The 27,804-nt window shown below is 46.9% G+C and overlaps 1 protein-coding gene across 7 annotated transcripts in view; it reads left to right on the plus strand.

The window, feature by feature from the left end:
* WASF2 (WASP family member 2) overlaps positions 1-27,804 on the plus strand; it is a 432,058-nt gene that overhangs the window by 134,388 nt on the left and 269,866 nt on the right. For all 7 annotated transcript variants that reach the window (XM_085645690.1, XM_085645694.1, XM_085645692.1 and 4 more), the window contains one exon: positions 17,824-17,875. The gene's annotated coding sequence lies outside the window, so the exon portion shown is untranslated. The remainder of the gene's footprint in view (positions 1-17,823; positions 17,876-27,804) is intronic.

Raw genomic sequence — 27,804 nt, forward strand, 5'->3', positions numbered from 1 at the left:
CCGCGGTCCACCGTGACTTTGATTATCCATGGCAATTTGTTTTTTTTTTTGCTTTTAGGGTATTTTGTTTTGCATTTTTACTTTATTACTATTTCAGGACTGCATACATTACACATTGCCCTAAGTTAAGCCTGTCTGCTTTGTGTCATTGCCACCAGAGGGTTGAGCTTGGTTATTGTATTAACTTTAAGGGTTCACCCTGACAAGAGTATTAGTTTGTTCTTTGAGGTGGGTAGTTACAGACCCACATTCATAATCTATTTTCTTGCACTGAGGAATATACTAAAACAATATGGATGTGATGCTTCAATTAATATCAGCCACTGGTGCTCCATTCAAGTACATTGTGTGCCAACACCCCCTAACTTCAAACCACTTCAGACATGAACCAGCCACATGTAAATCCGCTGAGTCTATTTGAGCCTCATCAGTTGGGTGCAGGTTAAGTCCCATGACACAATAAAGATGGGACCCTTTTGGATGAGGCCTTGACTGGCAGTTCGGATAGACTGTTCCCATGAGTAGCAGAGACCATGCTGCTTTGCATAAGGCAGGCCTCTGTCATGTAGCACAGTGTGTGGAATTGATGGTATAGAATTCCATACAAACAAAATGCCAGTGGTTTGGACGATTTGCAACCATCAACTTTTGAGTGTTTGATCTAACCATAGAGTGGGCCTGGAAAGAGCTCCCTCTTTGACCAGTGTGGTTGGTACTCGAGTACGCCCAGGTGCCTGGTTGTAAAGGCCACTGCAGACCAGTTTTTCACAAATCTAGAGCTCATGTTCCATAAATCCTCTAAAGGTGTTTGGTTTCTGGCCACACCCACAGAGATTCGACAACTTCACAAATCCTCTGATTATTCTGCAGCGCTGGCAGTGGCCTACCATAGGAGATGGGAGACTAGGAAGGAGTTTTCATTGAGGCTCGGCTCTGTTTTTGGGGTGGGCCTGCAAGCTAGAGCTTGGCTGTGGAAGGGTCCAGCCTTGGTGAAGGCTACGCGTGTGACTGAGCCGATGCTCCCTTGGCAACTCAGTCTTCTGTTTTTACAGCTTCCCAGTTAACCCAGGGCACGGAGTAGAACTCGCAATATTGTCAAATAAAACACGAGGACCGTAGAAATGGCTACTGTGCAAGAAACCTGTTTGCATATATTCATGACCCAAGTGTTTTTGCTACACTGAGGCACAGATGGGCATCATCAGGTTACTGTACCAACATGCATTTGCAGTGCAGTAGGTCTCGCATTTGCGACAGTTAGAGCTATTGGCATTGTGATTGACAATGCCTTTTATGGATGTGTTTCGAAAACCTGCAAGTGATGCGTGAACACACGCTTTGTACTAATAGTCCTTGCTTACGAGAAGCAAGGCTGGCAGTAAAAGAGGTGCAGTTACTGCCAGCCTTGCTTCTCGTAAGCAACAACTATAAATACAAAGTGCATTTGTACACACCGCTTTCCAGTTTTCAAAACACATACATAAAAGGCATTGTCCATTACAATGCCAATAGCGCAAACTCTTGCAAATGCGTGACCTATAGCATTGCAAATGCTTCTTGAGGTCTGAGACGGAGGGGGCAGCAGCCATAAGAATGCAGTGATCGTGACGCCAGGCAGTGCATGTAACAAGCATTTGCAATGCAATAAGTCTTGCATTTATTCGAGTTAAAGCTATTAGCATTGTAAATGACAATGCCTTTTATTAGTTTTAAAAACAAAAATAAAAGGCATTGTTATTTGCAATGTCAATAGCTCTAACTCCCGTAAATGCGAGACCTATTGCATTTAAAATGTCAGTGGTCCAGCAGCTGGGAATACATTGATACAGGCTAAATTATCAGTGTTGAATATGTATATGATGCTCTATCAAAGTGTTTGTATTTTTTTAATGTCTCCTAATGGTTACTGTTGTCTGGTGTTCCTTTTGTCTAGTGAATGGACGTAGGTAGATGATCTGGCTAACATGAGTTACTTAGCTCTAAGCACCCCATATAAGACCACACTACCCATTAACTGGCAGGCTGATATCACCACCTTAGGAAGATAAACACATTTATAATCCTTAGCATGGCAACAGCTCAAGGAGAGTTATACACCTCTCTGGGTCCAGCACTTTGCTCTTGGTTGTGAGCTAAACCAAGAAATAAAAAAAAAATGAAAAACCTGAGCAGCAATCCAACCATAGCCTCGTCAAAGGAAAGGATAATGTGTTGAACTCCCAAAAATAAATACTTCTCTTTTGTCGGATAAGTGTCTGCATTTTGCTTCAAATTAACCTCACACTCCTGTGATCTACAACTCGCGTTCTTAATGTCTTTGTTACGCGCTTTCCAATAAAAGATCTGATTCAAAACATACACTATGGGAGAGGATTGCGAATCAAGTACTCTTCAGCATCAGGGAGCCCAATCACTGCCTGCACGAACGCCGAAAGCATCTTATATTGTTTCTGAATTTTATTCCGAAAATCTTCTCAAATCTGAGGTCATCATTCTTACCTTAAATGACTGGTATGCCAGTGCACCATGCTTGCCGCACGACCCTGCCTCACCAGAACACATCCATCCTTGAACACTGTTTACGCGATGCACTGCGACGGCCTGGGCTGAGTCAGAGCCAGCACTCCCTTGCATGCAGAGGAGGCTTTTTGCGATGGCTCATCCAGGCCTTTTTTTTCTTTTGTACAATTTGTGCGCTTTGAAATATCGCGTATTTTAAACAGCCGAGCAGTTGACACAAACGGTAAACACGGTGCAAGATGGAAGGCCAAGGGGCCCGAGGACACCTTATTTACACACCTTCCTGCTTACCATACATATCGATTTGCCAGAAAGACAGTCATTTCCCGAATAAAGTCGAGAATAAAGAATGATAATAATGAAACCAGTTAACCATGAATAACACACGCACGCTAGTCCTGGGCGTATTTTCAGCCGCTTGTTTATATTTGCATCGCGCGATGCAAAAATAAACACGCGGCCTCTCTTGCCAAAGGCGATTGAAACAAGCTGTCGCCATTATGCAAATAATAATAAAAAGTCCTTTACTAAGTAATTAAAGGAGACCGTGTCAGGCTGCAAGGAAATGATCCAGTCTGAATGGGCGAGACCAAAAGGAGACAGGGCGGGAACAAAGAAGCCTCGTTTTCAATGGGAGGCCAGTGTTTAGCATAAATGATGACGCCAGCCAATAGGAATGATGGGCAGGGCTTCAAGTCCCCTTCTAAAATCTACCCGATTACAATAAGCCTTGCAGAGCGAGCAACGCATGCGCGCTGCAACGCAGATCTGCGAGACCTAAAAAGCAGGAGGGAGGAGGAGGAGGAGGATGCTGCTGCAGCCAAAACAGTCCTTGGTCTTTGAATGCACAGCAAATGTAACACGATAATAGCAAGATTTACAGCCCTGTTTACAACAGAGCTCTGTAAACCATGAGCACTGGTCTTGACTGCTCCAGCTTAAAGAAAGAAATAGTGCTCACAAGCTCTGAGTAACAACACATCAGGGGCAGTCCTTGAAAATGGGCGGCGCATTTAAAGCCCATATCCCGAATACAGCATGTCTCGCAGAGACTGCCGCGCAAGTGCTGCCTAGGAGAGACCCAAGAAAAACAATCTTATGTGTCGCCCAAACTCAGGACAACTGAAACTATGCTGCAAAGGAAGACCAAAGTATGCGACGGGGTTGACTAAACTTTGCACCAAGAAAAGGCAGAATATGGGCCAATATGCAGCACATTTTGTGATAGTATTTTATCATTTTCACGCATGTTAACCCTGTCAAGCCCAAGGATCCAGCTGTTGGTACCAGTTTAACACCCAAATGCACCAATAAAAACTGAAAGCTGATCAGTCAGCCTCTACGATGGGCCTTCCGCTGCATGGCATTACATATCACAACGTTTTTAGCTGCTGTGTCTGCTTGAGCTAGAAACGATTTTTTTTTGTTAAAATGTGCTAATTGTGCTGCAAATGATAAATTATGAAGCAAATCAATAATTCTGTGTCAAACACGACGGCTAGGCATCTCATGATACCAGTGGCCCTGCTCATACTCCATGAAATGTCCTGCCTGTGGAAAGCGGAGTGTCTTCTTGGTGCTTTCTCCACACTTAGTTCTCTTTCAGTCCCAGCTGTTGTGCCCTACAACATACACGGCCTGCACCGACATCTTGTAGTGGGTTGGGTTTTTTTTTTTCATTCTCCCAGTCTGGCAGATGAGGCAGGCTATTTTGACCGGCAAACGCCCAACCGAGCAAGGCGTGGGGTTAGGGAGTGGAACCCGAGCCTCCTTGTGCTATAGTTGACACCCATTTTGTTTACACATAACTATACAAACGGCGGGGACTGGTCCTCGTTGTGTCGTGGCCCTTACAGCGATGTGTGGATTTTTTTTGATGTGTCAGGGTTTACCAACAATGAGGCCCGGTCTCTGCGGCACACTGGATTAGACACACTCGCTCAGCTCTCACTTGCTCTCTGTCACTCCCCCCCCCCCCCCTCTCTCTCTCTCACGCGCGCCCTCTCTCACTCTCTCTCCACCCCACCCCACCGTGTGGGAGTGGCATACTTTATTCACCGTGCCAGTCTCATTCAAGTAACATCAAGGCCGGCGTGTTCCAAGGTCTGTTTTTGAAATTTACAGCAATGCACGCGGGAATGCACGGTGGCACTTCCAGTGAAATAAGCATACTGTTAGAGTGGCATTCAAGTATGAGGTAATTGTTTTTTATTTGCTAAAAGGAATGCTTCATTTCGACTCTATTCGTTTTAAAGTGTATTGTGCCTTTCAAGGTACCACAGTCGAAAAGTTGACAACTCTGCCCACTTTGAAAGCGCCGACTCAATTCCTTTTATCCGCAGCAGCGGCAATAAGTTCTCCAGGCAGCAGAAAAAGAGCTCTTTGTTTCGCCAACGCCCTCACAATAAGGACCTACTTTTTTTTCGTGCGTTGCCACCACCTGCCCTGACCTCCATTTTATTTGTTCATGTTTTTTTTTTATAGCGCGACATTACCCAGAGGTGCTAGAGAGCTTTACAGTAGATACAGTTCGTTACATAGGCTCCAACATTACAAAGTAGCAGATCGTTACATAAGGCATAGAGTTGCAAATGTACGCTTTACATCCTTACATCCGTTTGCTTTACCACAAGCAATGATCATTATACAAGGTCCACAATTACAAATGGCAGATTATATAGAGCACATGATTACCGGTTTATTGCTGCATTTTATACTCCCTAATTCGAACAGCTGTAATCTGTCGGCTGGTGCCAAGTAGGAACATAGTTTAACTTTCAGTGGTTTTGGGGTTGGCGCATCATTAGAGCACACGTTAATCTATTTTTCACTGCGTTGTATGTAGTGTTAGCATCGTTTTGGTTCTTGTCGGGCTGCAGGCATTAAAGAAATGTCACATTTTCTTTGGGTTACCGTGCGGAGATTTTGATGGATTAAGCCTCGTTCTCTAGCAAGGGCTTTTTTCATCAGTACAAATATTAATAAATATGCTAAGAATTGTGGACTATAATTTTTCCCTTTTTGGGTTGGATGGGGGTGGGGGGCTGCGTCCATCAGGTCGCGGTGCAGGGGTGCTTGGTTTTGGGCTGCAGGGCAGCGTGTTTGAGTGTCCAGGATTTATCCTTTGTGGGTATTTGTGGCTAATTCGAGGGTGCCCGAACGAGAGTTACATAGTACCAAACATTTTGGCTACATGGCCTCGCTAATTTTGTGGCACACGAATGGTGAAGGCTTTTTACAAATGCAATATTTTGTCATTTTTTGTTGAATATTTTATAAATGCGGCTTTAGGTTTTCAAAAACACTGAATGTCTCCTTTAGCTGTGTGGGCAGTAGTCCCTGGTCTGCACCTTGGCAGCCTATATAGTCCAAAGACAGACTTTCCTTTGTCTACTTGTGTTTCACTCACAGTCGCTGTGATATGTCAATCTTTACTGTTGCATTTTCAGTGCGATTAGCCACATCTTCCTGTGTCATGCTTTTTTGATTTAATGGCATTTTAAACAATTTGATTACATCAGTTTTGCGCATTCACCAACCCTTCTGTGAAGAAGCAGGAGGTTTGCAGCATTTATAGCTGTAGCTATACATGCTTTGTATACTCTTAGCTTCTGTTGAGGGACAGAACAAGTTGTTTTTCTCCGAAGAAGTTTTGAGTCACTGGATGTTGAGTGACTCATGCCTTAGTCCATGTATCGACTCCACCCTTAGGATGTTTTTTTTTCTGTAATTTGGTTAGGATGTGGTAAGCCACAGCTCTGATAGCGATGAGGTTGCTCCCAGCGACTTTGGGCCCTCTTTCCGTTCTGACACCTTCTCTTCGATTTGCACATTCTGCTCCAAAGAGGACATTCGATCCAGTCTGTTTTTTAGGTCTCGCCTAGGCAGAGTTCACGAATGGGAACTCCATCCTCCAGTCATACAACAGTACCACTAATGGGGTGAGTCCAACATTCGACCTCTTCGCCTCTCAAGAAAATGAAAAATCCTGAAGCTTCCCCTACAGGTACTCGCTCACTGTCTGTCAACAGTGTACTATGGATGAACCTAATTAGGAATATTTCCACCTCTCACACTGCTCCCTTATGTGGCTGTCAGGAGTATGAGGCAAGCCTCCATGACCTTCATTCTGATAGCACCAACATGGGCCAAACAGTCATAGTAGTCAGCACTGTTAGTTCACCATCTCCCTTCGCAAGATGAGAAGCTGTCCATTGGACTCCACCTTCTAACTCCACATCCGGGATTAATCAGCCACCCTGACCCCAGGAAATTTGACATCGGGTCGTCTTAGAATTTGAATACTTAACTCCTCCCGGAAAGTACATGGCTATTCTGTGTGAAGAACGTAGACCTACCCCATGGGTGTGTTTTGCCGCCAAGTGGAAGCAGTTCAGTCGCTCCTGTCTTGTGAATCCGCTTGATCCTTTTAAGGTAACTGCAGGATATAATTTCCGACCTTTCTCATTTGCAAGAGACAGGCTTGGCATATACCTCTAGCCATCTCCGCCTAGCAGCAGCAGCTGCATACATGCAGAACATGGAACACTCTTCCCTTTTTTGAGTTCCAATGGTCAGAGCTTTTACGAAGGGCCTTTAAAGGGTCATGCCCCCGGATCGTCTCTAGGACTTGTCTGCAATGTGAATGTGGTTCTCACTAAGCTCATGGGACCAATTTTTGAACCTTTGCGCTCGGTGTATTTTAATTTCATTTCAAGGAAAAAAGCCTTCTTGTAGCTATTACATCTTAAAGACATGTTAGCGAGTTACAGGCTCTCACGATCCAGAAGGCCTTTGCTCAAGTACATAGAGACAGAGTGGTCCTTCGTACAAATCTAAAGATTGTGGCCAAACAGTTTAAAGAACTTTATTTCAAACAACTGCTCACTAGCCACTACAGGGAGGATACTGCTTTATAGTTGCTGCAAAGCATGTGTATCAACAGCCTCACATGCTGTGAATTAAAGAGGTTATTGCCTTGTAATCTTCTGTTTGTAGCATGTTATAGATTCACATGCACCCTCCCACTTCAACCATGAGTTGGCAGTGACCGCATATGTTTTCCCTCCTTTTACTAGCTACAACGCATAAGACATCTATTTACTGACCCAATGCACTTCATTCACACCTTTACCCCGTTGTTCAGAAAACTATCTAAGGATGGAGGTGATGCCCATGCGCACTGTGGACTAAGGGAAGGGTCACCCTACATTTCGTTACTCTAAATTTCTTTGAAGAAAAAACACTGTTAAAACCTGGATCCAACCCTAGATGGCAGGAGTATGCAAAGCATGTGAATTTTCAGCACAATACACTATGTACGTATGCTCACAGCATAAGTAACATTTTTCTTTACTGTACCACCTATAATGAAGAAGGCTTAGTAGTCAGTCTGCAGCTCCCAAGCACTGCGGTCTCACTCTGCATTTTCGTTATTTTTCCATTAAGTTCCACTTTTCAACATTACCCATAGTTTCTGTGCTACGGAAACCCACTGGGAACAGGTCTACTGCTCGTCAGACAAGCCAAATATCGCCCTGCTTTGATTACAAGGGAGTATTCTCCCTCACCCAAATATGGTAGATTGAGTGGTTGATGGCAGTATGTCTTGTATTTGGGGCTATAGTCTTTTTATCTGCCCTATAGGTGATGTCTACTGACCCATGCCCCTGCCTTGTGAATACCATGTAGCCTTCCATATCTAGACCTTCCACTCCTCTTCCATGAATATGTGGTATATAGCTGTAATATACTGTGGGAGGGCTTTCACGAAGCCCATTTGTTTGCTTAACCCCACCAGAACTGCTAGGTCATGATGAGATATACTGCAGATCTTTGGCTCTGGACTACAATACACCATTTTCACTATCCATTCAGCACTACCCAGCTTGTCCATAAAACAGCGTGTATCCGTGCCCCTTCCTTGGAGGCTGACTCCCCGGATATATTTCTCCGTCTGGAGTGCACACTGGGCCAAAAATTAAAAAGTGGACTGGAATGTGATCCAAGTGATTTTTAACAGCGGACGGAAATTTTTCAAGCATTCCACTGATCACCTTTTGTTATTATTAGAACCCAGAATCCTAACAAGGGTTCAAGTACTACATTACACAAAACACAAACTAGTAGGCCTGGGCGGTAAATTCCGTTCCGCTTGCGGAATTTGGGTAATTTCGCGTCCGCAGAGAACGCGGAATTGCCCAAAGTTCTGCGGCTTTGTGCAATTTTTTGCTTGTTTGCGTTCTCAAAATGCGTGTTCGCGAGATATTTCCCCCGAGCACGCAAACAGCGTTCGCGAACAGGAAAAAAGCATTGCGAACAAGCAATTACACGTGTTCGCGGAATTTCTGCATGCTCGTGGAGATTTTTGTTACCGTTTCGCGGAGCTTTGTGTAGCGTGACTACGCAAATTCCGCTCACCCCTACAAACTAGACGTCTATCTGTGGCTTCTACTGAAGAGGAAGCATTTCCTGCTACTTTTGTTTCTGTGTCATGTTCTAACCGTCTTTATGTATAATTTTTCCTCAGCCACTGTTTTTGTGTACACTGTTAATTCCCTTTTTAATGTGCTTTGCGTGTATCCTTGTAAGCACCACTGTCCTGTGACTGTATATTATTATCCCAGTACATTTTGTATATTTTTTTTTATTGTGTGAGGGTATTGTTTTTTCATGTGATGTAGTAATCCTTTTTCTTGTCTGATTTGGCTAGTTTGTGTTTTGTGTAATGCAGTACTTGAACCCTTGTTAGGATTCTAGTCTTTACCCTACCCCAGGTTCGGGTAATAGGGCTGCCCATGTTTGTTGTAATGTCACTGATACTGGTTGGAGGCTGGCTGAAATGTAATGTATAAATGTATGTTAAACCTACTTTTGAAAATATTTTGTACCAGTGTGATGGTCAATCTTAACCATTTCTGTTTAACGTGGAGAAGGATTTTGGACCAGTGTAATGGTCAAGAGTATGTTGCTTTTTCCACAATGAACAGAAACCGGTATCTGGAGGAAGCTGTCATCATATAAGACGTCCATTTTGTGCCAGCCATGTTGTGGTGTTGAGGCTGCAACTACATTTTATCCTGCAAAGTTGAGATGTACATCTCTAGATCATCTCTTATAGTAACCCAAGGTACAAAATGTTTGTATTAAGATTTTTTTTCCAGATGAAAAATGGTTAGCAAATGAAATTCAGAATGGGACCACATTGCTTTGCAAAGGCTTTTTTTACAGAGTGGCTTCGCTCAGGGCGGCTGCCCTTGCTTGTTCTCAGGGGTATAGCTTTGTCGGTGAGATTCAGGGGGTGTGATCCAGTGCTTGAAATTGAATAATAAAAGTGCAGGTACTCTGTACCAGAGTACCTCCTTGTTTCTGAGAAGTGCGGGTACTCTCCAACTAAAAGTATTACATCTCTCTTGAAGTGCAGGTACTCTCCCTCGCAAAATAAAAATGTTCCAGTACTCCGTACCGGCCAATTTAACGCACTGGTGATCTCTTAGCTATCCCATCTAAAAGATGGTTGGCGACAGAGTGAAGGGGTGATATGGTACAGCATTCATGAGTTATTGTTGGAAACCTCTCGGTGCAGCTTTCAGACGGTTTTTATTTTTAGTGGGACACATGGCTTTTGTCCATTACATATTTTTGGCAATTGTGTGGTCAAATAAATTAAACCCCAAATTTGTTTCAGATTTTGTTGGTGGAGATAAGCCAACATTTCTAGTGCTTGCTCAGTGCATGGTGGTTGGTATTAAAACAATTTCTAGGGCCTGTTTTTCGCTCAAAGTTGAGCTATGCAACATTAAGCATAACAATACCATGGGTAATGCTCTTTTGTTTCACACTCCATCTCTCCCCAAAAAAATAGAAAAGCGAACCTTTGATATTTATATTGAGCTCCTCCGTCCCATAATATATTAACATTGTGGACGGACTTAAGAAAGTCAAGCGTTTACTAATGCATTATTGTGCCTCACACCTTCATACAGTTATGCAGGGGCATATCATGTGCAAGGCATGTGGAGTGGGAAGCTCAACTATGATCTGCTTTGAGAGTTTGTGAATGCCCGCCAACTCAGAAGTTAAACTCTTGTCTCGCCATTCCCTACTTTGGGAATTTTCAGAAATGTGCCATAGCAAAGTGCTGGAGTTATTTTACTTGCATGATAGGAAGGAGAACAGAACACCCCAACATTTTGTGAGGTGCTGGGGAAGGGGTTTCACCTCACAGAAAAAATACTTTCCCTTTCGAGGGAAAAAAGTACAATTGCAAAACAACCTTTCATAGAAAGAAGATGCACTGTTTGTGCAATCTGCAGTTCATAACTAGCATAATCCCAAACTGCCACATGACCAAAATGTCACATGAAATTACTAGCGGTATGTGTGGAAACCTGAGACTGGTACGGCTTACCAAGCCTACTACTGCCGAGATTTGTGAATCCGAAATAGTAGTAAATATGCACCTATGCAGAAGAGCACTTCTAGGTGTGCAGATTACCTACTTTATGTGCAAATCTGTTGCTATATATCTTTAGTCAGTGTTGGTTTTTATTGTCTTCGTTTCATTTACGAGAAGTTAATTTTTTGTGTCAGGAACTTGAAGACCCGGCTCAGAGCCACAGACCCAAGTAGCCTGCCAAGAATTAATTTATTCGAGGTGTTGTCAAACCCCCCAGTACTCCCTAAAGCTAGGCCCTCTTCTTGTTCTACTATAACCATGGTAGCTCCACTCTTGGGCTGACTGTGAGAAGAGTCCAGGCAGTGACGGTGGGGTCACAAGAAGAATGAACAAGTCCCAGGAAGGTAGAGAGGGTGCGCTTGTGAAGAGCCTCGTGTGCAGATTGTGCCACCATGAGTTGTGAATGGATCCCCCCCTCCTCCCACCGCTTTTTCTCACCACAGGAGGCCTGCGGTTTTTCTTAGGAGGCGGTATTACAAACGACACGCGCAGATTTCATATTACTTTTGAGGCTTTTAAAACGCACCAAAGAAGAAAAACCTTGTAAAAGATGTTGTTTGATATTTTGTTGTTATTATTTCAAAAGCAGCTTGTTTTAATGTTAAGACCTTTCATTGGCTAGGTTTCCAATATGAAAATATATGTAACATCGTCAAAATTATGTGTAAGCAACATAGTGTACTACAAAAACCTATATGGGTTAGGGCTGAAATGGCTTCTCCCATCTCCTGGAATGTAACTCGCAAAATGTGTCAACCACACCGCCAGACCTGACGCAGACAGACAGACGCGCGCGCGCGCGCGCCCTGTTCTCTTTGGTTGATTGGGCGGCAACGGCCAGCTCAGCTCACAGGGAGCAACCGCGCGAAGGGCCGGATGCTGTTTCCTGGGAAGGTCTTTGACATCTGAGAGAACGCAGATGTGGAACATTCTTAAAATGGAAACCTACAAAAATGCACATCTCCTGCCACACGCTTCCAGAGTGGGCTGTATGGGCGCTGCTCCAAATACAGCACTTTTGGCAGGGCCTGAAAAACATGACCCCCACCCTTGCACCCCGGACGGAAAGCACGCCTCGTACCTCCAGGCCTGGGCTTCAGTGCGCTCTGCCCTTCCTGTAGCACACGCTCTCCTTTGGAGAGAGCAGAAATTGCAGCAGCAAGACCCCGACGGCTATGAGGAAATGGATAAGGTCACCAGATAATTCTGTCATGAAGGACTCAGTGCTCCACTTCTGGTGTTTTGTTTAACAGAATGCATCCTGGGGATTGTAGTTCAGTTTATCTAGTTAAACTAATATTGATGAAAACATTGGTAAGTTGAAAACATCACAGGAGTGGAACAGTGCAGTGACGTGCTGTAATATGGTAGCCTTAGCAATGGGGAGATTTCCAAAAGGCTGTGGAAATCGGGATGGCTGGGGTTATCGGGAAGGTGGGGTTGGACTCACGACCGGAATCAGTCAATAGCGATGCTCTTCATGTTGTAAGCTAAAAAAAAAATTCGGGGGGGGGGAAGGGAGCTGATTCTTCCAGCACTAGGCAGAGTGGAGATGCAGGGGATCTAAGAAGGGGTGAAAAACAAAACAGCCTCATTAACAAGTAAATTATCTTTTAAAGACCTGTGAACTCGGCTGCTGCTGCAGTAAGACGGACGCCAGCCCACAGCAGCGCAAAAACTGTCTGTGTGCGCGCCCAGGAAGCTGGCTCAGCCCGAGCTGACACACGAGGGGAGGGGAGGGGGGGGGGCATGAAGTCTTTTGAGCCCAATGGGCGTTTCGCGCCTGCCTGGAGCAGTGCTAGCCCTCTAGGGTTATGAGAGCCACATGCCTGCCAGGAAGTCCCCATTCCCTCCCATGTGTGTGCCCATTGAATCTTTCTACTCACCCTGTGAAAACTAGAGAAATCGGCTGCCCCGTGCTTGTCCCCTGAGGACTGACTGCAGGACTCGAATACTCGCATGCTCTGAGCACGGTTGTATGATAGAGGCACGCATGGCTAAACCACTGCTTCCGCCTTCACCACAGCTGCAGCTAGACTGGGCACTGCCTTAACCACGCATATACGTGGTTAAGGCAAGCACGGTTGTGCTTGCATAGTTGGAATACGCGTGGCTGAGATGTTCCAACTGTTTCCCTTTAAGTACCACATATAATGTCATTGATTAAATTTTTTTTTTACTATGTCAGTGCATCTTTGCAAATCTGTTGATATCTTCACGTCTCATAATGGCAATCCTATAAAGGACTAGTGCAGTCTGTCTGGGCAGATCTTGGACACCCCTCATCGGTTACCTCATTAGAGCCACAAGACCTGAGAGGACAACCTCTTGCCACAATCCGAATATGAAACTGCATGGAGATGGAGCTAATCAGACCAGCCATCTTATCCCGAACTATAAAAATACATGTCTGTTTCTCACTCATCTCTCGCCGTCGAGTGCTGCATCCCATAATAACCACACTTCTCATCACACACGTGACAACCCTCGCCACATGAGCTCAAAGAAAAATCAATGCCCTACCACACTCCATACAGTGCAGCTTGCTGCCCACGTTGGTAACCACTTCTGCGCCATCCACAGAGTTAAGAGCTATACAAAGACAATACAGTACAATACAACAAGCATATGATGATGCACATTCATTTTTGTAAAGCTGACTAGTATTGCTCAAAACCGTTCTCTTTTTGCAAGTGCCTTGAAACGGTTGGCACATAAACCACAAGTTAAGAGTACATTTTGCATTTTTGATTAAAAAATTATGAATTTTCTAGATCGTTTCAAAATGTCACCAAATTTTAAATTCTTTACACCCTTCACACCCCTTTGTTAGTGTTACAGACGATCCAGTCCCCAATTGTTGGGACTTGTTGACTAGCGCACAAGTGTCCCCTCGGTGCGCACTCATCCTACAGAGTTACTTGCCTGCAGTCATGTGCACACATCTGCTCTGAGATGTCCATATTGCATCAGATGTCCTTTTTCATTACGTGGGATTACTTCTGTAGTACCTTTATGTTGTACAAAATTTAGAAATTGATGCCAGAATTTGCTTTAACTATAGAAGGGTCGATAAACAGCCCAAAGGATTTCACTCGAGTCAACACGTAGGTTAGCTGGTTACACGCCCTCTGCTAAGATATCCTTGCAACTTGCCAATCATAACTTAGAATTAAGGTCGCTCAATCACAGCTTCGAGGTAATACCCAATCACACTGTTTATGTCTGCACTCCTGCGAGAAGGTGGTAGTATGGTTTCCTGGTGTTAGAGACGTCTTTGGGAAGTGTTGTGTAAATAGACTTATTGTAAATTCAGCTCTAGTACATTTTTTTATTGGATTTTTTCATTCATTCACAAGTAGTGATCATTTGTACTGACAAAATCTGTGACCAGCATCAGAACCAAGACCTATGGTTTCCCCCTTTAAAGTATTATCCACCACTGCAGTACATTTTCAGAGGGAGGCTTTCCCACCTTCCAACAACTGGGTTTCTGGGCTTCAATAGACTAGTGCCAAGAATAGGGTGGTTCTGACCAGAAGTGTTGGAGAACTCCCCAAAAATTCAGAGCGCGGTCTTTGGGAACAAGTCTGCCCTTGTAAAGTCTTGCAAGAAATTCCTTCTCGCTATCCAGCCATTCTCAGTTGCTGGGCACAGACATGGAAAATACAGCAGACTTGAATCTGTGGTCAAACACAACGAATCAGGATTTTTTCTCTTTTCGTTTTGAAATATCCAGGGTATTAAAGAGAACTCGGCACATTTCTGGATGAGATTCCCATTGTTCTGACTCGTCCAGATCTATTTGGTTGTAACGAACACGCTAGTGGTGGTAAGAATGGTACCAGAATCATATGACAGACGCACAATATCCCAGTCGCTGAAATCCAGTGCCAGCAAGAGGTGCCTTTCAACTGCATGTCTTTGATACATACTTATAGAAGGCACAGTTATTATAATGATTTGCAGTGAACATCAGGTGCCTCTAGCTCTGCAGGTACTTTGAGATTTGGAAGGGTTAATAAAGAGCCTCATAAATTTGAGCACAAAATGGGTTAAAAATGATCACTTATACAGGTTCGATACAAAGTTGGGGGGTACCGCATATTGAATTGAATGGGGTATTTTGGGCTAACATATTGTAACACATAAAATTTGATATGCCATTTAGATCCCAGTTGGATTGATTTTTAACTGACTCTTTCTACTTTTAGGGAGAAAATTCGGGCAGATGTTTTAATCAATATTAACTTTCATAAGAACTCTGAAGTGCTTCTGAATTTAGCTCATGACTACAAATAGATTGCTAAACCAAAATATTGTTTTTCCTTGGACAGTGTAGTTTTATTTAATCTTTTGAACTAAATTTTGTACACATTTATTTCCAAAATATTACAATTCAAACAAACTATTGTTTAAGAAAAAAAAGGTATTCCACTCTAATTTGTCGTAATGCTTTAATTCAGTGTGGCAGTGGCAATCTATGGGCAGTGCATATGCAGTACATTGTCCATGAAGACTGACAGTCGGTGTACAGCTCTATTTTGTGTTTTTGTGTCATGAACTGTGTTGAACATTACTCGGGTGTCATGCGCTTTTCACCCAATTATCACTCTTTTGAGGAGAAGACTAACTTTTTTACTGTCTTAAGCTTGCTTTAACACTCTACTTAAAAAAAAAATTGGAGTACATTTCCCCTGCCTCAAAATCTATCTGAATCCCTGATGACTCCGCTTTGCTTGCTTGGTTCAGTCATGTCTGCTACAAGTAGGTTCTTTGTTGTAGGTTTGGACTGGGAGTTTAAAGCATCCATGGAAGATATTTTAAAATGCTCCATATTGTATACATACTACAAGCATATCTAGGTACTATATACAACAAGCATTGGCATAGCCAATAGGTCTCGCCTTTGGGACCTTATAAGCGTTTAGCCATGCAACACTTGATGTTGTTGCACCAAGGATATTGTGCTGAATAACTAAACACTTATAAGGTCCCAATGGCGAGACCTATTGGTTATGCCAATGCTTGTTTAGATTGTAAAGACTGCTAATAATATGGTAGTAGCCCTCATAAAACTATAACACAGGCAGATGGATTATTTAGAATTACCTTTACTAACATCAGCCTTAACTACATTAATGAACAACGTATGTTTTTCAACTGCAGAAGAATTGGGGCATAGGTGGGACGGAGGGTAGAGGGCCTGGGGTTGGGTCGTCCGAAGAGGGAACTTGACACAGATCATCATAGACATGGGATGGGGAGGAATGGTGTAAGGACTGGGGACAGTAAACCAAGAAGGGGGCTGTGAAAGTCAAGAATTATGATTGCAAGCTTCAGGGACAAAAGGCTTTGGCGACCCCAAAATGAGGGCAGTCATGGTGGAGAAAAGCTACTCCGGTACAATGCGGAGAAGGGATGGAACAAGAAGCAAAACATCATGACTGGCCTGAAGAAAAAGAGGGGCAAAGACAGGTGGGACACAGCCCAATGACAAACCAGAAGAGGGACTCTGACAAGGACAGGGGCCAGGGTTACCACAGTGGCCATGCATCATGTGCAAGGGTGTGGCAGGACAAGTCCAAGATCCTGTGGTTGCACGGCAAGTGAATTTTGTAGCCTATTTGCTGTTCGCACCGTTAATGAAATGAAGGTATCCCGCATGCAATAGGATATACAGAGGCAGAAATTCTGGGCATGTTTGAGCAAAAGCTACAAGTTCAGAGGTGGGCAATGACGACTAGAGCAGCTGAAAGAGAGCACGGTGACACAGAGGAGCCAGCACGTGGCGTGCTACCTACACATAACTGACACTGACATCAGCAAGCAAGTAATACAGCAACCAATTGTTCCACGGGTGTCCTAATAATTCTGCCTTCAAACCGATGGCAAAATAATTCCATTAAATACCAGCAGTAGAACTGCTAGGAATGTTTTCCCCAAGACAATAAGCACAAGCGTTGGCCACGCGAAGCGGGAAGCTTGTAGTAATGTAAAAGAAAAAAAAAACACGTTAGCGATGTACCCGCGCAGCAGCACGAAAAAGTGAAAGTGATCGCGCTGGAAGGGAGGCAGATGGCGGCTGTGCACGTGCACGCTCGCGTGAACGCAAGCGCTAGGCCACCTAAAGCCTGTGGCAGCACTTTGAAAACCCCGATACTAAATGTCTCGCAGAGCATCGCATGCGCTGGCTCAGCGAGACCTAAAAAGAATGGGTACTCATACCCAAAGATTTTTTTTTAAAACAGGCCAAAAAATGAATGCATTGCTCAGTAGGCTAATCTGTCACCCAGGGGTGTCCAGCGTTTGTTTGTCGGCCAGATTCATGTCAGAGTTGCAGTGTAACCATTGACTAAGTAAATGATTTCCATTTAGATTCATTGCATGAACATTTATCTTAAGTGGATATCATGAAATAAACATCCAAGACCTAGGATAGGTGCTCCACCTTGGGGTTTGCAGGGATTTCTGAAGCTATATATACCACTTTGACGTCACTTCTGAACAGGGCCGGACTGGGAACCAAAACCGGCCCTGGCAAAGTGCTCGGTCGCCCCCCTCCACCTCCTGGGGGGTTGGGGGTGCCGCCAAGCTCTTTGCCAGGGCCGGTCTTCGGCCGATTTTGTTACAGGGCCGTTTTTGCAGCCCTGTAGCAAAAAAAACGGCGCCAGGGGCCCAAAACCGGCCCCCACCCGTGCGTCACACCGGGGGATTGCCCGGTGCCCGCTACGGCCAGTCCGGTCCTGCTTCTGAACGGGTCAGCTGTTGGAATGTATTTTTAATTTGCACAGTCATTTGTCTGTTTTCACTTTTATTTAAATTGTTTCTTATGCTTTCTTTAGAAACGCCTGCGTGATTCGACCGTTCAGTAGCAAGTTGAAGTCCACAATCGAGGTAAGTGCAGCCACAAACTGGCCAGTTTTATATTTGTAATATTGTACACAACTTCTAACGAAATAAAATTGACTTCTCAAAGTGTATTTTATTTTAATGATTGGTTGCACAAGTGTCAGAATTCGCTGCACAGCCCCAAAATATTAAAATCTATTTCGAATTATTGCTTATGTTTATTTTTACAGTTCTTAACTTCTAGACTAAAAAAAACCAGAAATTAGTTTTTGCCAAATACCTGCCACGCAGGTCTTCATACCTTTTTGCTCTGTGCCCCCCCCCCACCCAAATTATTTTTAAGTCTGGCCTACTCCAAAGCGTTATGGAAATTATTGGGGGAGGGGCAGGGGGTTGGGCTTTAGAGATCCTTTCAAGGGTACGTTTTCAGTGACTCATAATCCACACTGAAAGTGAGACATAAAAGAGCAAATATATGAAAAAACCTGAAATGGACAAAAACACTACTCCCATTATTTGGGGTCTTGTGAACCCCTCTCACTCATTGGCCCCAATGCAACTGCGCCTTCTGCTCTAACGATAGCTGTGGCCACGAGTAGCAGGCTATGCCATAAGCCTCTTTCAATCCCCCCTCAGCCTCTCACTTCAATCCTGACCCTCACGCCAATCCTGGCCCTCACTCCAGTCTATCTCCCATTCAGAAAAAAAGTGAGCTCCCACATGTTGCCATCCTCCTGGTAGCAGGGGCACCCTCAGTCCTAATGCTCACCCCTTACCTGTATTGTAATGTAAGACAGCTGCAATTGTGATGATGTGGGTCTTTCACACCCCTGGGCATCACTACCACAGCACCTGCCTCAGTAACGAGAGCTAATGCCTTTGGAAGTGGGGCGTCTCCTCTGCCCTTTGCTAAACTCCACCCCGTCCTCTTTTCTGCCATCTCTCTGAAGCCTAAGCTGAGGTGTCTCTTCAGCTCCAATGTTATCCGTTCTTGGACCTTGGTCCGATGACCAAATCACTACTGGATCAGCAAGGGTGCACTGAGCCCTAATGCAAGGAATGATAGTAAAAACAACCATGTTCAGGGTTTTTTCAGGCCTTCACACCTGTGGGCCATGGTGCCACTGCACCTGCTGAACCAATTATATCTACTCCTCTGCTCGCGCCACTCGGCCATCACTCCTACGCCTGAGGCCCAAAGCAGACAGCTTGCACTTTTGTGTCAAAAAAAGGAAAAGATATCCACATCTCACCTCCTGTTGCTTGGGACCTGTTCCATGTGCAGCAAGGGTGATCTGGGCCCCAATGCTAACAAGGAAAAGGCCTACCTTCCACCTCTGAGCTAGTAACGTAATCATAATTGGGAAGCAGCGGCCCCTCGCACCACTGCCCCAGTGCCAGTGCCAATACACCTGCACTAATTGTAGTTAGGGCCCTTTAAAAAAAAGAGCCAACATTTCGCAACACCTTCTTGAGAGCGTCTCTGAGGATGTGGGATAGCTGTCTGTCTATTTGTGGATGAAAAAAAATCATACCCCACATAACCCCCCCTTCGCTGGACCATCTCTTTGAGGCTATCTATGGACTTCGCTCCTTTTTGGTTTCTCCTGGGCCATTACCCTGAGACCCCAGTGGTACGGACGATCATGCCTCTGGATGTGACTCATTTGGCCTCCTATCTGTCACCCCCTGAACTCGCCAAAAAGGACATTTGCATGCAAACAGGATCCAAAGTTGGTTGGGGGAATGAGGACTCAAGTGTTCATGTGTATTCTATTTTTCATAAACCGTTCCCCCACAGTGTTAAAAGGAACCATACCTGAATTGTGGAAGAGAGGGGTCTCAAGTGCTTTCATTTATGGAGTCACTTGAAGCATCATGATGACAAAGGTGTATTATTTTTGCGAGATAATGGAAGGATGCGGACTTTTGGAAAGTGCCCTTTGAAAGGACTTCGCTGACCAGACTGTACCTAGTGCAGACATTACTATAGTGCTAATATGTATTCTTTGAAAGCGCTTGTTTTATCATACACACTAAATCATTGTGCGGCAGTCTATCTTACATTGAATGTCATTATTAAAAAGTTTTATTACACACACGGTGCTTAAATAATGACTTTTTATTGACATTGCTCTCCGTTACATGCTGGGACATAGCACTATAAATACGCACTATACCGCACTAACCAGGATTTAATTCTGTGACTCTCTGGTCTCACAAAGACATTCAGCGGTGATCACATTAACAAATTGACGTTTCATAATGTGAAAGAGTGCATTTCCCTCCAATTCTTTTCATTAGCATTTTTCATTTAAAGGCTGTGCATTGTTTTATCAGGCAGTTGTGAAGGTAAAAAATAAAACAGACAAAATATAGAATATTTTGTGGTGTAATGTCTTAGACCCCGCTACCACAGGGCTCATTCACTGCTGACTTGCTTGCTTAAAATTATCCACTTCCATTGTTTCACATAAATGAAGCAAACATGAAAAATAAACAAAGTTGCACTCCTAGGCCCTCTTCGTTTACAAGTACCCAAGGAGGAATTTGCACCCTCCTGGGACTGTTTCCAGTGCAGTCCTTTCTTGTTACAGTAATTTTTCCAGGTGTACTAGAACAATGGGCCCATTTGAACTAAACCACAACTGTGCCCCATGGTAACATGGAGTAGCTGAGAGAAGCAGCCTTCACGCTTGCTCTTGCCCAGCCCCCCTCCCCCCGGCTTTAGTGATTTATCGAGTGTTTTTTCCCACTCTAGGCTTAGTTATATAGATGCTGTTCATTGTGCCAGGTGGCATGTGCCTGCTGTGAGGGTCATACTGACCTGGTTTCCAACTCCCACTTGAGGATTTAGTAAAAAAAAAAAATGCATTTGCAATGCAATAGGTCCCACATTTTATGAGAGTTTAAGCTATTGGCATTGTAAATGACAATGCCTTTTATCTGTGTTGATAATTAATACATAAATAAAAGGCATTGTCATTTACAGTGCCAATAGCTCAAACTCTATTAAATGCGAGACCGCCACCGCCCTGGGCTTCTTGGAAAGCGAAAGCGCGCATGAATTGCTGAATATTGCAGGAAAGCATCTCCTGCCTGCAGTAGGAGAAAATAGTGCTTCCAGAGTAAATAAGACCTACCGTGTAACAGAAGTAAAAGAGCTAGTCCTCATGGGAGGTTACAAATGAAGACAAGGCAGTACTAAGGAGGGACTAACAAGCCTATTAATGAATCAGAAGCCAGCATTTACAAAGGACAGTGACACAAGCCAATGAAAAATATGGGCAGAGAGTGGGCGGAGCTTCAAGTCCATACTCGAATACAGCATGCCTCGCAAAGCAGCACATGCGTTGCCCAGGCTCGACCCAAAAAGGACAAATGCTTACCTGCAGCTAAACAGACCAGTGTCTATGAGGTGGCCTTACATGATTTTGCTTTGTCAGTGTTTTTTTTTTTAAACCTTTATTGAAATTAATCCATGCATACAGGAAATGAGCATCGTAGAAGTATTAGACAGAAAAAGAACAATATCAGCACATTTTTATGAATAACAAGCCCCAGCATGGCGTGAGTTGCTAGTTCAGGCGTGCCTCTGTACAGTTATAGCAGACATCATAGCCAAGTCATGCTGTCTCCAGGTATCCCAATGATTTCTTACGTGTGTTGTGCCAGGCGCCTAATTTACCAGTCTTCTACTGATGTTGTGTTACCGTCTGCGACAGGCGCAGAGTCGAGCGGAGCAGTTGCAAGTGGGGACGTCATGAGGCCATTATTCTGTCTCAGGCATGTCACCAAGGGTTCCCATATGTTTACCGGGCGGCATCTAGGGGGCATGAGATCCCAAAAAGTAGACCGTTGTGTTTGACACTGCATTGTGTCTGATTAGTGGTCAAGTCACAGCAATTCCAGTGACCCTCCGCATGGGGTGTCAGCAGTATCCGACTGGGAACGGAAGTAGGCCCGGGCACCAAAATAAAATTGGTACCACATTCGTGAATTAGATACCTAAAAGTGGGCCAGGTTTGCAAATTGGGGCACCTTTGAACTTGTCAAAACACTGTGTGTAAGTGTTTTGTAGGGTATAGAAGACTGCCTGGGTTTGAGCTTGCTGCAGGCAGTGCTAATTTTAACATGAGGAAAATTAACAGTAACAGTCTGCCACCAGATCCTGAAACGACTCATAAGCAGCTAAAAAACCAACCCACATACTGACTGTCAGACCAGCCCTGCGGGCACTGCTTGGTTGCCCCATAGGCCAGTCCAACCCTAGATAAAATAACACTACTGGTTCGTCCATTCCTCAGTGCTGCGTCCTTCTTCCAGCCCTCTACAGTGCTTTACCTGCAGACCCATCAGTATCCAACGGCAATGATGGCTGTTAACTGTGTGCATACCCCTCGACATATTGGGCTGGACGGTCCTGGAGCAACCAGTCTTTTTTTAATCAAGCCTGGCTGCTCCGCATGAGTCTATTTTGTGATTTCCCTGAACTGTTTCCTTTAGAGCTCTCAGCGATGGGGTTAGAGAAACATGGATCTTGCAGCGATTTGAGTATTTATTTGTGGTGGGGTCATTCAGTAGAGTGAGTGAGTGTGGTTGGGCGAGTTCGAGAACTTTCGAACTGAAAGGGCTTCTCATTTGAAGGCAGTGACATGTCTGTGCACAGCAGTTGTCATCTGTTCCCTGCAGGGCAAGTCATTGGCTGTGCTGTCAGGGTGGGGCTTCGACATTTCAAAACTTGGAGCCTAGTTCTCCGGGAAGCCCTTGCATGCTTCCACGACGGCCCATCCTCCATCTTGGCATTTTATCTAACTGGATTCCTTCTCTGCAAGGGCAGCTCCCTGCACCTTCCTGTCCGCTGTTTATCAAGATGGCTGAATACTCGAGCTCAGTAGAGTCCCGCCGTCCTCTTACTGTGTACCTTACCAAATGTCCCTGAGCTGCAGACCCTCGTTCCCTTGTCACTTTGCCGTGGTAGGTTCGTTCTGATTTTAAAATATTAATGTTGCTACGCCTGTCGTGTGAAATAATTTGATTGACCCCCACATAATAACAAACGTGGTGTTTTTCCGATAATAGTCCAAAGGCGATGTTTTGTCTTCTATTTTTTACAGTATATATCACAATTGCAATAAAACATGCTTTGTTAGCAGTGGAACCGAAATCTACGAAGGCGTTTAGAGCATGCCCAAGAAATGTTGATAGAAATTAATGTTCATTCTTCACTTTTATTCTTTCTAATTATCAAACTCAGTTGGCCCCATTTCATGGGAGAGACCCTCGGGCTGCCCTGGTGTTTTGGCCAAAAGCACTTACATGCTGATAGTTTCAGGTTGGTACTAAAACGTTAAATGTGAAATATCTGAAAGAAACTCGTTAGTTAGATTCCTCACCTTAGAATATCCCCAGGCGCCAGGCTGGATCCGGAAAGATTTTTGTAGCAATAACCCTTGCGCGTCGCTAGGCGTCATCTGCGGCTCCGCGTCCGTCGTTGACGTCGTGCGCCGGAATGACGTCGTCGGAGTACTTAGACGCCGCCCTCGCGCGCTGGCGTCAGTTCTTATTTTTTTTTCCGCACCAGTAAGCGCCGATCCGGGAAGAGCTTACCCCTAGTCACTTTTTGACTAACTTTTTGACCTCTTTTGGTTACTCGACATCTGGTGCCGGTAGGATGCCTGGATTCAAGCATTGTGACACCTGTCACCGACTGATGTCGGTAACGGATCACCATCGCCGGTGCCTGTACTGCCTGGGGGCCGAACATGACGCGGAGTCTTGCCCCGACTGTCAGGCCTTGACGTCGAAGGCTAGGCGGGAACGGTCCCGTAAGCTGCTCGAGCTTCGACACTCGGCTCCGCGTCGCTCTCGGTCCCGGTCCAGGAGGAGGTCCAAGGACCGTTCGCGGAGCCGCAGCCATCGACATCGCTCGTCGGGATCTTCGGGTAAGTTCCGTCACTCCAAACATTCTAAGAAGTCCAAGCGGCGTCCTCGCTCTTCGGACTCCCCTCGCCGGTCGCGCGACCCGACGGAGGGTCCGGGTGGTTCCACCCCCGCGGCTCCGTCGGAGCCGCAGGAGCCGCGCTCGTCTCCATACCCTCCGGTCCCTGGGACTGACGCGACTCCAGCGGAGGTCAGTGCCTTCCTCTCGGCCATGAGGAATCTGGCTCCGCCGTCGACGCCCGCCGGCGCGTCTTCGGGCCCCGCAGGGTTGACTGGGCGACCTCGCGTGCCGGCGGCTCCGGCCCTGGTGCCATCGAGGGCTCCGGCCCCGACGCCACAGGTCCCTGAGGGATCCAGGCCTGGATCTCTGCCGGCGCCGGTCGACCTCACGACGCTTCCTCCGACGGTGCCGACACTGGTTCCGCACCCGACGCCGTCCCCGCACGGCCTCGAGCATCAGTTTAGCCCTATTCCGAACCCGGCGCCGGTACGGCGCCGTCCGACGCAGTTACCGGTGCCGATGGGTGACTGCTTCATCCACCGTCCGGCTCCGATCATTCCTCCTGTCTACCAGGAATCGGATGATGAGGGTGACTGGGAGGGGTGTCCGGACCCTCTGGCCGAACAGGCCCAATTGTCTCAGGACTGGGCAGAGGAATTGGGGGACGCCAGCGGTTTGGATACCTCTCAAGACGCTAGATTCATCTCTCCTCCGACTGTGGCCTCGGAGGAAGGTGCAGCCTTTTCTGTGGTGCTGCGCAAGGCGGCCGAAGCCCTAGGGCTCGAGTTGCCTGCTGTGGCTGTGAGGACCAACGTCCTCACCGAGGTCCTTCAACCGACAGCAAGCTCCACTGAGCCTCTGCTGCAGTTTAATGAGGCCCTCATTGACGTTCTCCAGGGCACTTGGTCCAAGCCCTCCACAGTCCCTCCTGTGGACAGGAACGTTGCCCGGTGCCACCGCCCTGCTCCGGGCGACCCCACATTCCTCTCCCACCACCCCACCCCGAGAGCCTGGTTATCCAGGCCTCAACCTCCCAATCCTCCTTCCCGTCCGCTCCTCCGGATAGGGAATCAAAGAGGTTGGAGCAGTTTGGCAAGAAACTGTTCTCGTCCCTGAGTTTGGGACTGCGGTCTTTAAATACCGCTTGCCTTTTGGACCGGTATTCCCACCCGCTGTGGGATATGGTGGAGGACGTGCTGCCCTTGTGCCCGGAGGAGGCCCGGAAGCGACTCACCCAAGCACTTGCTAACGGGCGAGATGCAGCGCGGCACGCATTAGATGTGGACTAGACACCACGGACTCGCTGGGTCGGGCTATTTCCACCACGGTGGCGCTTCGGCGTCACGCCTGGCTGAGGTCCACGTCGTTTTCAGGGGATGTCCAAAGCTCCCTCATGGACATGCCCTTCGATGGCACTCGCCTTTTTGGCGAGAAGGCGGACAGTGCGCTGGCCTGGTTCAAGGACTCCCGGGCCACGGCCAAGTCCTTGGGTCTTTCGGCCCGCGGCCGCAAACTTCCGCCTTTCGCCCCTTTCGTGGCCAAGGAAGGGGCGCCTCCTCGCGTCCGCCCAGCCACCGGCCGCAGAACAAACCTGCATGCGGTCGCGGACGTGGTTTCTGCCGAGGCGGTTCTGGAGGACAACGTGCCGGTCAGTCCACATCCACCCCGGCAGCATCCGCCTCAATGCCCTCCTAGTCCGAGCTTTCAGGCCCATTCAACGCCAGTGGGAGGCAGAGTTCGCCATCACCTGCTCCACTGGCGCTCCATCACTTCGGACAGGTGGGTGCTGCAAATCGTCCGAAGGGGCTACTCCCTCCCCTTCGAGACGACCCCTCCAGCCATGCCACCGCAGAACCACCGTATGTCGGGGGATCATTTGCATCTTCTCCGGGAGGAGGTTTCGGCCCTCTTGGCCAAAGAGGCCGTCGAGCGAGTACCTGGTCCAGAAGTAGGTCGTGGTTGCTATTCCCACTACTTTCTGGTTCCCAAGAAGGGCAAAGGGGGACTACGCCTGATCTTGGATCTCAGAAGCGTGAACGCCTTCCTCCGGAAGGAACGGTTCAAGATGCTAACTTTACCTCAGGTTCTTGCTGCCCTAGACCCTGGAGACTGGATGGTAGCGTTGGACTTGCAGGACGCTTATTTCCACAACCCCGTCCTGCCGGCCCACCGGCGTTACCTGCTGTTCACGGTGGGTCAGGAGCACTTTCAGTTCACCGTGCTCCCCTTCGACCTCACCAGTGCCCCTCGGGTGTTCACGAAAGTGATGGCGGTGGTCGCAGCTCATCTGCGCAGATCAGGGGTCCCAGTCTTCCCCTATCTCGATGACTGGCTGTTGAAGGGGGGCTCGCCCTAGCACGTCGTCTCCCACCTCCAGACGACGGCAGACCTCCTGCATTCGCTGGGGTTCTCCATCCAAGTGCCGAAGTCGCACCTGAGTCCCTCCCAAAAGCTCCTTTTCATAGGGGCGGTTCTCGATTCGGCGCAGTTCCGGGTCTATCCGCCGGAACAGCGGGTCCTGGATATTCGAGCCCTGATTCTCATCTTCCGGCCTCTGTCCTGGATTTCGGTCAGGTTGGTGCTGCGGTTTCTGGGGCTGATGGCCTCCTGCATCCTGTTAGTACCTCACGCCAGATGGCGAATGCAGGCTCTGCAGTGGGACCTGAAGTTTCAGTGGGCCCAGCATCGAGGCAACCTGTCCGACCACTTCTTGATCTCGGAGGGCACTGCGAAACAGCTGCAGTGGTGGCTCACGAATTGTGATTGAGTCATCGGCAGATCCCTCTCCCTTCCCCAACCGGAGCACGTGGTAGTGACGGATGCGTCCCTCCTGGGATGGGGGGGACCATATGGGAGAGGCGGAGATCAGAGGACTCTGGTCTCCGGCGGAGACTCGGCTCCATATCAACCTTTTGGAGCTGAGGGCGATCCGACTTGCACTGAAAGCCTTCCTTCCCTCTGTCCGGGGAAGTGTCGTGCAGGTGTTCACAGACAACACCACCGCCATGTGGTATTGGTAACGGGGCGGGGTGGGGTCGTGGACCCTTTGTCAGGAGGCCCTGCGCCTCTGGACATGGCTGGAACACCAGGGCATCACCCTAGTGGTTCAACATCTGGCGGGCTCTCTGAACGCCAGAGCGGACGAACTCAGCCGCCAGTGCTTGATGGATCACGAATGGCGTCTGAACTCGGACGTGGCGCAAGGTCTCTTTCTGAAGTGGGGAGAGCCTTGGTTAGATCTATTCGCCACCGAAGAGAACGCGCAATGTCAGCAGTTCTGCGCGTTGGAGTTTCCAAGGCGGCACTCGCTCGGAGACGCTTTTCGTCGCGAGTGGAGTTGCGGTCTGTCATACGCCTTTCCGCCTATACCACTTATGCCCAGAGTGCTGAAGAAGATCAGGCGCGACCGGGACCCAAGTCATCTTGGTGGCTCCGGATTGGGCACGAAGGTACAGTATGTCCATCAATTCCCCGATACGACTGCCTCTTCAGGAGGATCTTCTGTCGCAGCAGCAGGGGACGGTCCTCCACCCGAACCTGTCCAGCTCCACCTACATGCGTGGAGATTGAGCAGCGGCAGTTGATGCCATTTGACTTGCCTCCTGAAGTCTGTAATGTCATTCTGGCAGCCTGGCGTCCCTCCACGAAAACGGTATACGCCTGCCGGTGGAACAAATTTGTGGCATGGTGCACAGCGAAGGCTGTGGATCCCCTTTCCGCCCCTCTTTCTGAAGTTCTCCTCTTTCTTCTTTCCTTGGCCCAGCAGGGCTCTGCTCTGGGCACCTTGAAAGGTTATCTTGCTGCTATCTCTGCCTTCCTACGTCTTCCTGATCAGCCTTTTCTTTTCAAGTCCCCTGTTGTTTCACGCTTTCTCAAGGGCATTACTCATATGTACCCTCCTGTTCCTTTCGTAATGCCTCAGTGGGACTTGAAACTTGTTCTCACTTTTCTGATGTGCGCTCCCTTTGAGCCCCTTCATAACTGTCCCATCCGTCTTTTGACTTTAAAAACTGCTTTCTTGGTAGCAATC

Source organism: Triturus cristatus, chromosome 3_1 (genome assembly GCF_964204655.1).
Source record: "Triturus cristatus chromosome 3_1, aTriCri1.1, whole genome shotgun sequence".
NCBI lineage: Eukaryota > Metazoa > Chordata > Amphibia > Caudata > Salamandridae > Triturus > Triturus cristatus.